At 41.2% G+C, this 14,281-nt stretch overlaps 1 protein-coding gene across 2 annotated transcripts in view; it reads left to right on the top strand.

Annotated features, from left to right (window-relative positions):
- Window positions 1-12,006, top strand: part of sobpb (sine oculis binding protein homolog b) — a 49,432-nt gene extending 37,426 nt beyond the window's left edge. For both annotated transcript variants that reach the window (XM_079572687.1, XM_079572688.1), the window contains exon 7: window positions 11,846-12,006. The gene's annotated coding sequence lies outside the window, so the exon portion shown is untranslated. The remainder of the gene's footprint in view (window positions 1-11,845) is intronic.
- The last annotated feature ends 2,275 nt before the right edge of the window (window positions 12,007-14,281 follow it).

Raw genomic sequence — 14,281 nt, forward strand, 5'->3', positions numbered from 1 at the left:
ATTTCTAAAAAAGTGAAGTTACGTATCAAATAATACAGTAAAAGTGCCTGTATATCACTTTCATAAATTATGACACAACCAACACCAGCCTCCCCTGAACTGTGGACAGACAGGGGTTGATGGACATTACAAAGACAATGCCCTACAGACCGATTGAGCAAAAACAATTAATTATTTTTTTTTCAAGATTGTTCTAAATCAGCTCACAATACTTACATAATACTGTAAATGCACACAAGCAAACTGTGACTTCCATTTAACGGCAGCCTGTGACGCCCGTTATTGTCCTATGAAGGATTAACAATGCTTCACAAGAATCATTCAAAATAAAAATAAAGAAGGATGTTACTTTAAATGTGTTATTAAAAAGCAGTTGTTAAAGCTGCCTTAAGTGATGTCTTTTTGAAATGTTTTCATCAGTAGGTGGAGTCGTGAACTCTGCTCTGCTCCCCTCACCTGGCTGTCCCCTGTCACCCACGCCCCGCACTCCCCTTCACACTGTTTAGACCACACGCTGTTCTGATGTGTGGCCATGTGGGGGTGAGGGATGTGTTGGGGGGGGGTGTGCTGTGAGGTGAGGGCATGGATCTATTATAATAAATGGGTGAGGGAGGTGCAGGTGCAGCGCCGGTCTTCTTCTGCTATGTGCGAGTGTGGAGCAAAAGGTGGCGCATCTAGAGGCACTTATCGCTCAGAGCAGTTTTAAGTAACTCATCAATCTCTTACATGAACACTCCAAAAGCTGACTGGGAGACATGTGAGACTGGGAGACATGTGAGCACCTCTGCTTCCCTTTCATCTTCAAGAATACAAAGAATAAAACTTAACCGACTAAATACAATTTAACTAAACTAAAGACTAATTATGTTTTATGTTGCAAACCTTACAGTATTTCAGGAGAGTGTTCAATTGTTCCAAGGAAGTTCCAAATTTGGAGATAGGAAATGCCTCTTATACCTGCTGCTCAAGTGGAAAGCTCTGCTCAGAACATGAAGCTAAATGTGGTGCAGCTGAGAGTAGTTTTTTTTAGAACCAGGTACCAAAACCTGGAACTTAAACTTTATTGAAGAGTATTTCACTGTGCCTGGAGTTGAATGGCGAGTACTCCTGGCTTTACTCAACAGTGTTCGGTGTTTCTTCAGTTACAGTGCATCCTTGTTTTGAGATGTTTGAGAATGACATAAGTCCGCTGTGATTCTCTCGTCTGCGCTGCAGTGCTTTCCTCTTTGGGACGCAGTGATGCCAAGAAACTAACACCGCTCCTGCAGTCCGTGCCAGTGAGACACTTTTTCCACCTCCATTTTGGAAATACGATACGAGCCAGGCCCAGTGTACTCTAAAACCACAGCGTGTCACATGACCGGCTGCAAATGAGATAAACTGCACATGGGAGAAAGTTGTCCACTCGAGCACTTTCAACTTCCCTGTTGAAAAACAGAAAGTTGGGTTTTAGTGTTTGTATTATACTCTCTTATGCCTTCGCCTGCAACTATAAACCCTCAAAGGGAACACCCTGGGAAAGTGCCAGCGAAACACAATCATACAAGTGGACAACATTTGAGACTGATGTATAAGGCTGCACAGGAAGGAAAATATGGGATATTCGGTCTTCAATCAATCAGGGACAATATTATCGCTTCATTTCAACAGTAACACAGTGTGTGTAACACAGTCGGCTTCAAATAGAAGCAACAATTGTAAGCAGTTGGCTTTTTTCATCAAATTGTGTCAAAGCATTATACACTTGGTCAAATAAAATAATTAAAAATCATGACTTAAACTAAAATTCACCACATTTGTAATTTGATCTGAATGAATGATGGAAGTGATTTTTGTAGTTCTTGCTTAAATTGACCAGCGTTAAAGTCTTCTAATCATACTGCATTAGAGTTCAGGGTGAAATGTTACAATTTGAAGGTCACCCTCGAAATCAGCCATTTTGAAGAGGATTCGCAAAAATGTTTAGACCAGCCTTCACAAAAAATACAAAAAGTAGAAAAACTCCATTAGCAGCCGGGGTGCTTCTGGTATTTACATCAAACACCCAAGGTGGCGCAGATGTTCAAAGTGCGCTCAGCCAGACTCTGAAAGCCACATCAGGCCATCCGTATTCTCCCCGTCTCTTGCCTAGGGTGCCAAATTGGCCCTGGAAGGCGTTCATTATGAACTCAAAATGAATTATGTTTAAACCAAACAAGTTGACAGAAATTCTTCAAAATAGCCGCTGTTTGCTTTGCTTTTGAAATGTTCTCATTGAGCTTCACGATGTTGTCGCCTGAAATGGTCTGACCGTCCGACTGTTACCATGACCTTATGAAAGCTCATGGAGAAAATGCCAAGAATTAAGGAAATTTAAAATATAAAAGACATTTGGAGTTATTTATCCTTTTTTGTTTCCTACATGTGTTCATTTATAGTTTAATGTCTACAATGAGATCACACAATGGAAAGAGTGTGGAATAAATATACATCTATTTGTTTTTAAGTTTTAATTTAAATTTGTAGGGTTTTTTTATACTTTTTTTTCCCAATACCAGTAAAAAAAATAATAATACTAGTATCCCTACTCCCAATGGATGACTTTCAAAGAGGAATACTATAAACTTTAACTTTAACTTTAAAAAGTCATTTTGAATGACAAATGCTAAATCCGAAGCCATCAGAGCAGGTATATTTTGCATGTGGGAGTATAGTGTAGCACAGGTAATTTGATTTGCCCATCGCTGATGACGGAGTTAAAACATTGAGACGACCTGAACAGCACCACTTCTGTTTCTGATGAGGATTTCACTTTATAACATGGTTAAAAGTTATGCGACTGATAAATGCGCTTTTGGGCACCTCAGCATTTTATTATTTCACGTTAATTTTATGTTTATATTTACATTGAAATATATTACATATATTTAATCAATCAATCAATGAATCGCAGTGATGGTTTACGGACTTTCACAAATTTGGAGGACCCTTTTGTGGTCTGTCCATCTACGCAACCAAATCAAGGAAACACAGACGCAGAAGAAACAAAGTGAGCACGATTCCTTATGACGACTGTTTCAAATGTCCACGACAAATCCTTCTCGCAGTTTCGCCGTCTCTTTTGCCCATAATCCAATCTCTCCAAATTGTGTCTACAAAACAGGCAGCTATGCAAACAAAGCATTGTGCCTGTCAGTTTGTGGTGAGCTGATAGTGTTTCAAAGTGACTTTCTCTCAGCCCGCCCGCTCGCCCCCCTCCCTCTCGCTCACAGCTGTAACTTTAGAGCCCGCGGAGTGCCGGGTTTCGGGGATCTCTGACTTTGGCGCCATGTTGTTTAGTGACCGCACGTATTCTGGAGAGCTGTGTGAGAGGGAGAACGCCCTGTCCGGTTATTGCCCGAGAAGCCCACTTAAGAATGTTGGAAAGTCAACGACAAAGATGTGTTTATTTGGGCGGCGGATACATTTTCTTTTTTTTGGGGGGGGGGGGGTTTAAGCTAAAGCCACATTGCGGAACTTTCCAGGTTTTATGTTGCTATGTCATATGAACAACTAAACTGTAGCCAAACCCTGAAAGATACAGACATGTGAGCTATACAAACAATACACAATTCACGGTCCCGGGTTCGATTCCCACAAAGACGGGACTTTTCTGTGTGGAGTTTGCATGTTCTCCCCGTGTTTGCGCAGGTTTCCCCATTACTAAAAACATGTACAATAGGCCCGGATAAATGATGTGTGTGTGAATGCTTGATGGTGGTCAGAGGAACCACTGGCACAGATGTGTGCAGATGTGTGCAGATGTGTGCAGTCGTGACAGCGCTTCTGTCAGTCTCTCCCAGGGGAAACCACCGAGCATGGAGTGAATGCATGAGGGGGTCGTAGCCATTCATTGTGAGGGGGACATGTCCCCCCCACTTTTGAAAAGTGGTTGTTTGATCCCCTCCACTTTCACAACGTGAATTTTCATTGACTTTACATTGACTTAAAGTTTAGACTGGGCCTATTCAAGAAAAAAAAAATCCACATTTGCGCCGCTTTGCTTAGCTGTGCTTATGTGGCTCCACTATCTCCTCAGAGCGGGCTGACATGTAAACATGGCTCTGACCACCTTTGAAACGCTTCTGACGCCTGTGAGTGAATGTGAAACAGTCTCATGTAAAGTGCTTTGTGACCCTGTCTGTGAAAGGTGCTTTACAAATGAAGCTCTTCTTCTTCTAGTCCCTAACTCCTGATCCTCTAATAGGCCCGCACTATATAGTAGACGATACAGTCACTGATTCTTTTGGCGCACACTACTTTCTCCTCACTGCGTGCTGAAAGTATTGAGCCAGGTGTCCGGAACACCAACAGAATGAGTGACTACATCGACTATAAGTCGCTAAACTCCGGGAATAATGAGAAAAATACCAACCGAATTCAAGAGACAAAGGAATATTTGTGGATAAATATCAGTAAGATCAGTTTTATTTCACATGGATTTTACATTAATTAAAAAAACGGCTTTGATTATTGCCTTTTTGTCCGATGGAGGAAGCTATGGATCATTGAACCGCTCAAGCTAAAGTCAGCAGCTAACAATAGCTACATTTTACCGTAACAACTTAGTTTATTCATGAATAATACACAACATGCAATCAAAACTGCTGTTTTCATTCATTCATGTGACCTGTCGCCATTGGCCGTTCTCCGACCCACGCAATGCATTGTGGTCATGATTGACCCATCTAGTGACCATCAGGAGTGTTCAGAAGTGTGCATTTCATTTCAATTTTTTTTCTCTCTGAACATTCAGACACCACTACAAAATGATGTGACCACGATATAGTCACTATAGGGAATAGTGTGGTCAGTGGTTAAAGTGGACTTTGGGAGGTGGTGGAAGTCGAGTCTAGAAGATTCCGTACGCTACATTAGATTGACATACGGGATATGAAATAGAAGGTGTTGCTTTTAATTGCTTTACTTTCGAAAGACATTTTAAACAATTTTCCAGAATAACACTTTTCTAGGGGTGCTCTTGTTTGAGATACTCCCTGAATGTTGTGTGTAGCAGATGATGCACAACATGTGGGGGGCCTCCCTCATGAAGTTTGGAATAAATGCGAGGCCTGCAGGTGAACAGAGAAACTTTTTACATTTTCGGATGTAATTAACCACAAGTACAATATTTTTGACAGATATTGATGCTTCATCTTCTCTGTTTTCTCCTTGTGGCCGTCTATTGAAAGTTTCATTGTCCTGTTCCAAACGTATATACATTGATTGAAACAGCTGTTGTACATTCGTGCTGAATTGTCCAATGTTTAAACTCTGAATCAAGTTGATAATGACTCTTTGTGGCAAAGACGACATAGATCATTAACATTTTACCTCTTAAAACCACTATCTGCCGTCATATCTGGCTTTTCTCTGATTGGTTAATACGCTTGTCTGTCACGCCCATCGGGAATTCGAAGAAATCCGATACACGTCTTTGTAAAGAAGAGGAAAGCATGTATTGTGGCTGGATAGAGATAGAGACTACTTCATTGACTTAGTTGAACTACTGTGTCATAAAGCTACTCCAAGAGTGACTCAGGGACCTGTTGAGTGAATCAAACTAAGTCGTACCCGGTTCTGCCTTTTATAAAGCACTGATCTGTAAAATATCCAGTCCTTCTGAATCTCCTCCTCTGCTTTCCGCTGCCATACCAGATGTTGTTGTTAGCGTGCGACCCAAAATCCTCCCTCACCTCCGGCCCACTCAAAGGCCTTCTGTGCTCCCGCTTTAGCTCCGGTGGGTGCGTCCAAAAACATGTGAGAGCGCTCCCCCTATCCTTAACACCGGCCACTGGTATCTTTCCATAGAGCGCTCGTGTTACCGCGTTACGCCGTGTTCTGCCATTAATCCAGCCCCATGACAAAGCCCGTTCACATTTCCATTCCTCCTGCACATCAGCGGCACATCCCAAAGGCCACAGTTCATGGTCATAATGGCTTCTTTTAACAAACACAGGGGTACAGTGATAAATCCTGGTGGTGCGGAGAAATCAGAGAGCCACAACATGTGACCGTGAGGGATTTCAAGTGGACATGTCACAAAAAGTGAATGTTATAGCGATGTTCTGGAATAATAAGTAATCCTGTTTTCCACTTTCGCTGTTTCTTCTTCTCCTGTGAAAGCCCTCCTGTACGTCCTGGGTTATAGTATTGTAGTGCTATAAGTTTAATGCTGTGTGTGTTTGGGGGGTATTGATGAAGCGAGGGGATTGAGTGAACGCTTGTGATGTGTGAAGATTAATATAAAAGTCAGGAGAAAATCACAAAACCTTTTGTGCGGAAATAATATTAGTGCGACCTTTCAGTGACCCGGTGGCTCTATGGGTGGTTAGCACGGCACCTTTCCTCTCCTTCACAGTGACCTTCAACGATCCTGGATTAGGGCTGGGCACTGCTGAACGACACCAGTCTGGTATCAGAAAACTAAAAGGTTTCGGCACTACCGGTATCGAAAAATGAAAGTATCGAAAGCAGAAAGCAAAATCTCCTATTTTTGCACCATTTTCTTCTTATTTTTGCACGTGAGCAAACACTTGGCAAATGGCAAATGGGCTCAATAGTTATCGTCAGTACATTGAGCTCCAGCCAGCCTGTCTTTTACTAACGCCCCAATATGACCCAGGACACTGGTTCATTACACAAAAAAGAACAGATTCTTGATTCCCTAATTGATACCGGCACGCACAGTCGCCCCTCCTCCTGCTCCACTGCCAGCGGCCAAAACTGAAACTACAGTTAAAAGTGCTCACTTAAACCCTGAATAAAGTTCTTAAACTAAATGCATCCATTGTCGAAATGTAGGATCTGATTACTGGTACTGGAGCAGGTCATAAGGAGCGGTTGATACAAGTGTAAGATAGCATTGGTTATTAAGTCGTTTTTAATGTTATCAATGTGAACTGTATAGTTAAATGTTTCCTATCTGTACTTGAGATATATGAATATATATTTGGAGGAATTTAAAGGCCAGTTTAAACATTGTTTGGTGCTTTGAATGAATGCACTGTTCTGCTCCTAAATGTGACTGCAGTGACTTTAGGCAGATACAGACAGTGTTTATACTACCTAGAATAGTTTTAGCATTTGACTTTAATTATAACCTTTTATTACAATAATTTATCAAGAACATTGTAAAACCAGATAATATTAATATACTGTAATATACACTGCAATGTAATACAGGGCAGGGTGCTAGCGTATTTGCATGAGGGTTTTCTAATCATCAAAGACCCTCTAACACGATTAGCTAGCACAATGAACCATTAGATCACTATGCACCTCTGCACACCTATGTAGGTCCTCTAAGAATAGGCATTCACAATATTAATATCTAGACTGTATTCATGATATTAGTATTAGTATTGTGACAACATTATTGTACGATGTGGCTTTGCTATGTCGTAAAGGTAAAGTTGTGAACGACAGTACTTCCTATACCAGGCCAGTTTGTATTGAACCTAAATGCTAACATGCTATAAACAATCTAATAAATGCATGACAATAGAGACGATAAAGGCGATTTATTCTGCAGATTAGTTCATATTTTAAAAAGTATAATGCATCAAATAGCCTTTCGTTTCGAGACAATCTGACTGCTTAGATCTTGAACTCCTCTGACCTCTTGGGCTCAGACAGTCCAGTCAGGCCCAGATGTGTCAGATGATCTAAAAAGATTCCTGTGAGTGCTGCCCGTGTCCTCTGTGTCACCGGCTCTGTCGCTCAGTAACACTTTCAAACAGCATGTGGACGAGGGTTTATGTGTTGTTCTACTGGCTCGACTCCATCTTCTATGGAGTATAAGGGGACATGTCATGCAAAATGTATGTTGTAAGGTTGTTCTCTTGTCAAAAACAGACCTGGAGTAACATTTTGTTTCGTTCATGCAGATTTGAGTAATCCTGCCCTGATTGTTTCTTCTGCTGTTGGAAGGGCTTTGAACTCACAAGTGTCCTCTGCATTTTCAAAGTCTTCAAACCATCACTAGACCAGCTGTCAGCGGTTTTGCACCCAAACTGTGTTTCTATAGCACACTTGATCCGCTAACTTGCTGTTAGTTGATATGAAAGTATGAAAGTTCATAATTTCTCTTTAACAGCAATTCCCACTTCTGCCTGCAGAGAGCGCTCCAACCATGCAGACCAATAGTGTGCAGTGTTAAGGGCAATGTGTTTCAGAAACAGTGTCTTATCCCTTGAGGCAAAAGTATGCTTGTTATGTCCACTTAAGTAGTGTACAGTAAAAAAGTATTCTGATCTGAACACAAATCGATTCCAAATCACAGACCCTCCTCCACATCCCGAATGTTCACTTTAGATGATTAGACATCTAATTAATCACCTCAGCTGGGGAGTTCATATCGAGACAGAGTTGAGACGTGAACAGGGTGGTATCGCGGTATTTGTGAGTTTAAAAACACACGAGAATCCATCTTGAACTGCTCCCATCTTCACCGTTTAGAACCAGAACAAAACTGGTTGGTTCAAAAAAGATAGTAATTAACAACGCCGCGATGACAAAAACATGAGGTATCCTGCAACACATAACACAAACACACATTTGTGTTGTTCTTGATCCAATCAACAGCAAGTGCTGCTTCGAACGTGAAACCTCTCCCCAAACGATTCAAGCCATCCCAGATTAATGTCAGAACAAATGTTATTGCACTGGAATATCAGTCTGGCTTTTGCCAGGTTATCCTGGTTTGTGCTGGAGGAAAATGGGCTATATCTTAACACACAACAGCACACATAGTCTGTGTTTTTATTCACAATGTAGATCTGTAGTGCCAAATGAAGTTTACTCTACTACAAGAAAATAATTTGACTACTACAGCTTTAAAGGAACAGGCCACCATTTTTCCATACTGAGATATGTTCTTACTTGAGCTTAGACGAGTTGATGCGTACCTGTCTGGTCTTTGTGCACGTGGAAGAGCCTGGTAGCTTCCAACTTCACCCCCATTTGGAGCTATGGGAACACATTGGGAGAGGCCAAATGCTAACAACATCTTTAGTCATTATGCGTGATTGAGGGCACGCACAAAGACCAGACAGGTACACATCAACTCCTCTAAGCTCAGGTAAGAACATATCTCAATATGGAAACAGTGGCCAGTTCCTTTAAGTGTATTCCCCAGAATTCACCAACAACATACTGCAGGTCACATCTTGGGTGGGACTTTTGCAGTTTGTGTCTCCTCAGTGCATGTGTACTTAAAGCGACATCTGAATCCGCATATCTATCTATCCATCAGCGCCTCGACATGCCCTGGCCGTCCCTCTGCCTCTGCCTCTCCACCGTGGAGGAATGGACCCAACCATTTCACCCCAGGAAACGCTGCTCTCTGCCTCTCAGTTTCCCCCTGCCTTTATTTGGGACACTTTATAGCCCCGTGTAACTGGAGCTCTCCGCTCGGGTATTCGCTGAGTGTTTGAAAGTGAAGCGCACTGGGACAGAAAGAGTGGGGGAGAGAGCGGACACCCCTGCCTGGTGCCTCTTGTTTGTGTTTAATACTGTGTGTGTGTGTGTGTGTGTGTGTGTGTGTGTGTGTGTGTGTGTGTGTGTGTGTGTGTGTGTGTGTGTGTGTGTGTGTGTGTGTGTGTGTGTGTGTGTGTGTGTGTGTGTGGTAGAGGTGCATGGGAGCGAGAGTGAGACAGAGCCCAGATGTTCTTGGTTTGGTGTCTCTCACAGCGGGGATCCGAACGGGACACCGCTAAAAGCATGGCCGCCAGTGTTTAGACAAGGACCAGTGGATTATAGAGTGTCCAGGGAAAACGCGGGACTGGTTATCGGATAGAGTTCAAATGAGAAGTTTGTTTTTGTAGAGGAAACACAAGCTTGTCCAGATGTGATGTTGATATAACGCGATACAGATATGTCTATCTTTTCTGGATATTGGCAAATTAGCATTAGCCTATGTGAAGAGAAAACTAAAGTTATCTTAGCTTAATGCATACAATAAGAGCATCGTCTGTCTAAGTTATGAAGACCAAACCAGGTGCCAGGACGAATCCAAAACTACACGAGGCATAAACTAAGAATAGACTAGTGGTTCTCAAACTGCGGTACAGGTCCCACTGGTGGTGCTTGGGCTTCTTCAAGTCTGCAATTTTATACTTTAATTCATATTAATAAGAGGTTATTTCATTAAAGCTTTAATGACACATTAATTTGTCTGGTTTAGGCATGATTTAGTCCATTTATTTCGTACATTTCAGAGACTTTTTCAGATCCAGTTTAATGATTGTCAAATATTTTACGAGGTGGTTCTAAACTAGGGCTGAATAGGTCTAAGGGCTCTGAAAAATTCCAGAATTAAACTGTTGGGAATGGCGGGTGCAGTTGCCAAAATATTTAAAGTAACATTAATCCAACTCCGGTAAATCAATATAAAAAAGTAATTGATGAAAATTCAATTGGAGTAAAGAATAACTGTCAGAGTAACTCAAGTTGTGGTGGAATCCAAAATGTTAATGTTTCCAAAGAACACATTTTTATAAGATACAATGAAAAAAAAAGCTTTTGCTACTTATACTACTTACAATCATTCATTCATCTATCAAGTACAAAGTTTTATGTGATAAGAAGTTACATGGAAAAAGTATGTGAACGCTTTGGAATTTCTCAATTTTCTGCTTAAATTGTTCACTAAATGTGGTCTGATCTTCATCAAAGTCATAATAATCAACAGTGTCTGCTTTAACTAATACCACCCAAACATTTACATAACATATAAACATTCACAGGAAACCCTGGAATAGGAATGGTCCAAGATTCATGATCGTTGTGAGCGTCTCATCTGTAGAAAAACAGTTATTTCTGCAAAAGAAGGATCGGCAGATATTTAATACAAGGGTTCACTTTCTTATTCCACGCTGTTGTGAATGTCTCAGGTTTTTCTGCAAAATATCGTGATAAACCTGTGAATTCATTCTTCTATTAATGATATCATGTTGTCCAGGCCCTGAGGAAACAAAACAGCCCCACACCATGATTCTCCTGCTCCAGAGTTCACAGTGAGGAGAGGGTAAAGATGTTGGTGCTGTTCCATTCTTCCTCCTCACATGACATTGTGTGTTCCTCCCAAACTATTCAACTTTGGTTTGCGAAAGAGCTCTTGAATGCTTCTTTTGCAGAAATATCTGCTTTTCTGTAGTTACAGATTAGACGATCACAACGATCAGGTGAATCTTGGACCATTCCTCTTCTGTCAGTGTGAATCTATAAACATCACAACAAAAATGGTCAAACTACAGAAAGTTGGGTATTTTTTTTGCACAATCTTAAATATAATTGTGCTAAATATGTCTTAACTAAAAAATAAAAAGCATTAAAAAGAATTAAAAATCATCAAATGAATTAATGAAATTCAAGCTGACATTTAATCTAATTTTATTGGAAAATGATGACATTGCTCATTAGTGTTTGCTTCATGAGTTCATTGAAAATACCAAAATGATGGTCTAAAACATATTCAGTAGCCGTTTTGGTCAACATTTTTGTCCAATTCTCTTTCCTCTGTTGATGAAATGTTTTCTTGATGATTCTAACACATATTTTTTAAAACCTAGAAGGTCTTGGCTTTCAAATTGTTAACCCTAATACTAACCCTAACCCTAAGGTGGCAGTTAAGTGGTTCAAGTATAGTATTTGGACAATGAAAATGGCATTAAAAAGCATCAGATTTGTATAAACCATGATGTGTCAGGCACTTTTTACATTAACCCTTCAGCTGTCGCCGTCCGGAAAAACCTGTTCAAAAGTGTGGTCCTGCCTTGTCCATGCCCTGATTCTCCTCCCTAATGTTCTCCCCTCTCCCCCTCAGAGTCCCTGCATACTGAATGGCGGTGCCAGATGAGCGGCTCCCTCTGGTGGACAGCCCCAGCGCTGCGCCTCCTACGGCTCTGTCTGTAGACCAGCAGAGCTCGGACCCGGGAAGTGTTCACCGGGCCAAATAACCAGGAAGTGCTCAGCAGGTGAAAGATAACCACGACCCAGAGAGAGCACCAGCACACTCGACTGTCCCGGACCAAAGATGACGTTTTTGTCCCATGTGAAAGGATTTATTCTTCTTCACATTTTGTACGGCCTCCACCACGTGACTGGAGACGCACCAGACTTCAGCGTTATTGTTGTTCTTGTTGGCTTTTTGCCACGTTTCAAAAGTTAGCCAAATGTTGCTTTTATATATGTAAGCACACGTGTCATTTACTGGCCTTGTCATGCCATAATACATCCAGACAATACTTGCACATACGTGCTCATGTTGTGTTGGAGACAGATGCTTTGGGCATGAGGCGGGAACACTGCAGGGCTGTGTGTATATGTCCACACTTAATCGAGTCACTGCAATGCAGAAAGACTCCAATCTTAGTTTTTTTTTTTTTTTTTACATTTACCCATTATACAACTAAAAATAAAAAGGACAAATATCGTACATGCTCCGGACACAGTTAGCAAAGCCAGGTACTCGGATACAATAGCACTTAGCCTCAAACATCACAACAATCCAGATGTTTTCAGCTGTTGTCAACCATCGACCTCATCTAGATGGTCCAAACATGGTTAGAAGTCATTCATGAAATAGCTAATGATAAAAAGTAACGCATTAAAGTGGATTCTGATCCAAATGATAAAAGATATTCAGTGGTTTCTGCTTATTGTGGGTGGGATACATGTCCAAAGGCCACGAAACATCATATTTAGTTATAGTATAGTACATTATAGTACATATATAGTACATTCATGATGGAGAATATATAGAAATGCCATGAAACGGACATTCTTACAGGGCTGGGCAACGTATCCGTTAAACAATACCAGTACGATAAAAAAACTCGTTGCTCCGGAGCTTGTATCGCTCTTCCTGAAGGAGATTGCTTCGAAACACTGCATTGGAGCCTCTTTCAGTAACACGTGGTCACGTGACTGTCTCGATAACTGCTTCATTCTGTGAGTTGCGTATCGTGTCTCAAAGCAGATCATCTGCTCAGAGCGTCTCACTGAGTTGCCTTTAGCGGCGAGACGCTAAACAACGAAAGTTTCCTGGTCCATATAGTGATGTAGATGATCCACATGATTGTGTTGGTGCTTCAGTCGTGTTTATGAGAAGTCGCGATAATAAAGTTTGTCCACAAGAGGTCAGTGTTCAAACAGAATGAAACGGCTCAGAGACTTCAAAGCGTACAACACTCTTTTGCTAGGAAAGCCTCAAAGTGTTACAAGGCTCCACTCACCCATCACTACATTATGATATCGGAAAGAAAGTTCGAAAGCAGGTACTGACAAATAATCTATATCTTTAGTTCCAAGTGTTGTTGATTGTTTTTTCTGGTTCTATATGACAAATATTTTAGTGTAGGTATCGAAAAAAGGTCAGGTATCGGAATCTAAAATATAGAACAAGCAATCACAAATGTACTATTTGTCAAGTGCGTATCCAGGTGGTATCCGAGCTAGGGTTGGGCGATGTTCCCTTATTGGCCGTTGACAATGTTTACAGTGAACCATTGTGATGGATGATGATATCGTCCATCTCTCATTATAAGCATTTTTAAAGACATTTACATTGCCCATATAGAAGCTGCATATTGTTTATGTTAGGAAAAATGTGAGATTACAGGATAAATGGTTCTAAACTAAACATGATCTGAACACAGTCATGGAACACGAATTTTGCAACAGAAATGTGTTAAAACTCGTGCGTAAAAGTCTGAGAGGAGAACGACTTATTCAGAGCATCAACTCCTCAATACCAAGACTCTTATCACACTAATACAAATGTAAATCGGAGCTTATTATTTGCATGTGCTCAATGTTAACGTAATATTTAAGAAACAGTGGGTGAACGGGACAATATTTACAAGTTTGCGTCGTAGCTTACGTTTTTGAAGCCGGGTCTGTGTGCTCGCAACCTTGTACCTCCTGCACCGCGCCTCTTTCTCTCCTCTGTCGGTCCTTCATGAAGATATCTAACCCATGCGCGCTCAACTAGCGCCGATGTGAGAGCCATTTCGTCATTTGTAAAACTGTTTCGTTTTCGTACGAAGCAAAGCGAGACCACGCGGTGTTAAAGTGAAGCTTATTAGAGAGAGAGACCCTTGCGTCAAATAGAGCAGCGCAGTGTATTTACTTTGATGTTAAGGCTAACACATCATGTCTTCTGGCTTCTGGCAGGCTACTTAAACTAGCGCGCATATTAGTTATATTTGTGATTTAATTTACAGTGCAATCCCTGCAAAGTTTGAAGGTTTACAAGGCC

This window comes from Gobius niger (assembly GCF_951799975.1).
Source record: "Gobius niger genome assembly, chromosome: 15".
NCBI lineage: Eukaryota > Metazoa > Chordata > Actinopteri > Gobiiformes > Gobiidae > Gobius > Gobius niger.